This window comes from Haliaeetus leucocephalus, unplaced genomic scaffold, assembly GCF_000737465.1.
Source record: "Haliaeetus leucocephalus isolate CR32 unplaced genomic scaffold, Haliaeetus_leucocephalus-4.0 Scaffold636, whole genome shotgun sequence".
Classification (NCBI taxonomy): Eukaryota; Metazoa; Chordata; class Aves; order Accipitriformes; family Accipitridae; genus Haliaeetus; species Haliaeetus leucocephalus.
The window spans coordinates 5,162,045-5,166,253 of record NW_010973072.1 but is presented as its reverse complement, the minus strand read 5'-3'; the positions used below and the strand labels follow the sequence as shown (position 1 = coordinate 5,166,253).

Below are 4,209 nucleotides of genomic sequence, written 5' to 3'. Positions count from 1 at the left end.
TCGGCACCGCCCGCAACCTCCGCCGAGCGCTTCCGGAAACCGCCCCTCCCGCCCCGCCGCACGTGAGCGCCCACGTGAGCGCCCGGCGGCGGTGGGCGGCGCGGCCGCCATTTTCTCCTGGGGCGGTGCCTGGCAGCGGGCGGGAGCGGGCTAGTCGGCGTGCCGGTGGTCTGCTCCCGCGAGTTATCCCCGGGCGCGGCGGCTGAGGAACCGCTCCCGGAGCGGAGGCCTGTCCGCCTACGTGTGAGCGGCAGCAGACCCGCTGCTGAAGGCTGCCTGCCGCGTCCTGTAACGGCGGGGAGGACGGCCCAGCCAGCCGCTGCACAGCAGAAAAGCTGTAATAGGGCCGCCAGCGGAAGGGGAGTCGTGAGACAGCTGCTTTTCTGTGGGGTGAAGTGTCGCAGATGTTGGAAAACACGGTCTTTGCCTTTCAGACTGGAAAGGCAGAACCAGCACCAGCAGGAAAGAAGGAATGGGAATTTGCTGAGGGCAGTGGAGAACCACTGGTGATTATGCCTCAGTGATGAAAGTCCGGAGGAACTGGTAGGCTGGCTGGAAGTATTACAGAAGAAGCGTTTGTCTTCCTGTTAAAATGATAAAACCAGCACTTTAACGCCTCATTGTAGAGTAACCATAAGCAAAGCTCAACGCCCAGCAAGATGTCCTCGCACCTGTGCTGTGGAAGGAAACCACTGCCCAAGGGTCGACTGCCCAAGGTGTTGCACAAGAGCAGAAAGCAGAAGTTGTGGGCAAGGACAGTATGCAGAGTTTACCATATGTGCTGCAGGTCTAGAGTTCACGCAGCAGGTGAAGAGCCTTTTCTAGAATTCCAGCAGAATGGAAACAAATGGAAAATTGTCCATAAATTGGGGGGTAATTTCGGCATAGAGCAGAAGATACAGAATTACACAGGACTGAGCGGAGAGCGCTTTTAAAGATTCTTCAAGATTAAGTTTTGCCTTTTCAGTATAAGCAATTTATTCTACGTGCACTCCCAGCAAATCATCTGTACGATTAAATGGTGCTCAGTAAGAGGTTAGTTAAAATAGTAGTAGAGATTTTTCTGTTTTGCAGTAAATGGGCTGAAGCCTAACATTTTCATCTTACTCTTCTATTTTTTAAGAAGTGCTCCTGCAGTCTGTAGTTAAAGTGCTCATGGCACTTTGAAGTGCTTCGTGGCTGTTTTAGAAACCTGACATTTTTCCCCAAGTAGCTGACAAATCCAGGAACTCTTTGCTTCATTCACTTGCAAAACAAAGCTAAACTGCAAGTAGAAATGTAAGATGCTGTAATAAAGTGCACTTAATAGGAATTTAAGTATTATATGTTACAGATTTTCTACTTCAACATACATGTATTATTACATATTTAGAAGGAAAATTTGAAACAAGTTAATCTTTTCGCGTTTTTGTTATCAAAAAAGGTTATTTTTAACTTGGAAGGAGAAAAAGTGTAAAGGACTTCAATAGCAGGACCAAAGCAGCACAATTATGGTTAGCATTGACTCTGGTGATAATAGTTTCAAAAATACTTATGTGATGCAATAATTTATGCCAAGAGTTAATACAGTTTCACCTTGGATATGTTATTGTATGCTCTGTTTTTTTCTGGTGCCATCACCTTGGAAATGTGCCCTGCATATAGGATACAAGGTGATTTCTTACAGTAACAGCAAAGTACTCTGCTGAATTAGAATCATTATCCATCTCAACCAATTTCTGCCTAGTTGATAGTAGTCAGAATTACCATTTGATACTAGACATCTTTTTCTCTTTGAAGGTGTAATGTCCAATTAATCCCCTCAGATTTACTTTTGTGTTGTTTTTTCAGTGTTTTGTTTCGTAGGTTTTTTTAAATATTAGATGACTTCCGTTTGGATTCGCCACCATTGTTACTACTGTCCCAAACTGCACAATTAGACCTTGAATAGATGAGAGTACTTTGCCTTCCTTTTGCTTTCTGAGAAGATCTGGTTTGGAGAAAAACCTAATTTTTGATGGTGCAGCTGACAGCCCAGATGCCTCATTCTCTGGCTTTGTTCCTCTTTAGGAATAGTCTCCTCTTCACTGTCTTCCTGTATATAATATATTGCAATAAAAAGGAAATGCTATTATGTGTTAAGAATAATTTAGAACTCCCATGATATTTATTAAAGTTTTAATCCCCAATATTGTGTAGCTTTCCTTAATTAGTTTTCTGTTTGCAATTGTACATGTCAAGAAATGTTTTGGAGGGCATACATCTTCACTGTTGTTTAGTTTCAGAAGATTTGCCTAATTAAGTACCTGCTTGGTTGTCTTCCATGTATATATTAAAGCAACTGCACTTATGAATGTGTAGTTTGTAATCAGAGTTCTTTAAATATCTCATTTGCTAAATGACACCAGAAAAGGTTGGCTGCTTTCCAAATTACTGGGTACTCTTGGGAGAGAGCAATACAAACAACTAGTTACAAGACTACACTGCTTTTTTATACGTGGAAGTTTTATAAACTAGGACAAAAAGGCCACATTTCTGCAACATCAGGTAAGTCTGTGGCACAGACTGTATCAAACACTTTTGTATGTTGAGTTACTTTACTGAATGTCAAATGTGAAGCTAAGTGAAAACACACCAAATAAAAAAAAAAAAAGTACTAAAAAAATAGAATCTAGGACAAGGCCTAAATATTCTGGGCCACATTTTCACCTCATGTATACTAAGGTAGACCTAGATGAACTTCATCTGATCTAGAAGAGGTTTAATAGTTTCATGCTAGGGCAGTTTAAGGATTTGCTGACTGGCACTTCAAATATTTAATTAAAACTACAAATAAACTTAAGTATGAGCTGGTTGGTAGATCTTTTCATAAAATAAGCCTTGGAAGCTAGCTTGTATGGACTTACCTGCTTGTCCACACTTCTTCTGTGCAGCTAGTGGAGTTTTAAATCGTATTTGACTAAAGCTGAAAAGTGCTTTGGAAGCCATAATCAGTTCCTATGATCCCTGAACCATTATAGCTAGAATTTTTTATTTTAAAAAAAAAAAAAAATCTTGAAATGGCATGTACACTTGAGCATAGATGCCTGCTTATTCCATGTTGATAGGAAATATGTAGTACCTTTAATGTATTACTTTAAAGAAGGCCAGAATTGGATCTTGGTTGTTTTGCCACAAACGGATCTAAGCAATAGTACTGCAGTCTTACTAAGAGAACTCCACGTGAGAGTAAAGAAGCAATAACCGTTAAGTAAAACAACTGAATATGGAAGTGTGATATACAAATATTGGATCATCGCTCAAACAGTTGATGGACTTTTCAGCTACATGTTTTTCTGTCCCATAAGAAATCTGATTAGGATAGTTCTAAAGCAAACAAAACCAGAGGTATGTATGTATCAGCACAGTAATAATTGTCCTCTGGAGAAATTTGGATAATACGGGAGAGGAAACAGTGAGAGACTATTATTTTCTTTATTGAAATAGCCTAGAATAATTATAAAGTTAATTATTTGGTTTTGGTAACTCAAATGTCATTTGAACTGGACTTGTAGGTTTGTATCAAACTGGAACAAGAACAAAATCTTTAAGAAAATGTCACTGTGTTGCACAGTGGGAAAAATACATTTCGACAGTACTTTAAAAAAAATCACTCAGTTTTCTTTGGACTCTAGTCAAAAAGAAATGCAGTAAGGAAACAGAGACTGATAGAAATAATTGCGAACGTGTGTATATATAGATATACTCTCATGTGGTAAAAATAGTCTGTGTGAACCAACCTGGCACAGTATGCGTTGGCATTGCAGTCAAGCTTCAGAGTTAGAAGGCCTCCAGGCGTTAACTTGTAAAGTAAACGGTGAACAAAGTTTCTGTGAAGGAAGATCACCTGGGTGTGCAGACGTACACTCAGCAAACGTTAGCTGTACCGTGGCGGATGTGGAGGTGAGCGTATTGCGAAAAATGCGGGCGTAGCGGTGCGTCTGTCCGGCGATTGTCAAAGCTTCGCAATACGACGCTTACAGCTAAAAAAGGACGGGGCTCTGCTTGTACGGGCTGCTGCTCCGCGGGCGAGGAGGCGGTGCCGGTTACCCCTACCGGAGCGCCCTCCTCACCTGGGACCCGGGAGCGCCGTTTCCCCCCGCAGTCCCGGGAGTGGGGGGCGGCTGGAGGCACGGTCCCGCTCCCGTCCCCGTCCCGCTCCCATCCCCGCCCGCCTTTCCCGTGAGGCGG

The 4,209-nt window shown here is 42.5% G+C and overlaps 1 protein-coding gene across 1 annotated transcript in view; it reads left to right on the top strand.

The window, feature by feature from the left end:
• Positions 1-277: 277 nt before the first annotated feature.
• The window catches only part of BFAR (bifunctional apoptosis regulator), a 10,782-nt gene continuing 6,850 nt past the window's right edge, over positions 278-4,209 (top strand). The window contains exon 1 of the mRNA XM_010578471.1: positions 278-1,035. The gene's annotated coding sequence lies outside the window, so the exon portion shown is untranslated. The remainder of the gene's footprint in view (positions 1,036-4,209) is intronic.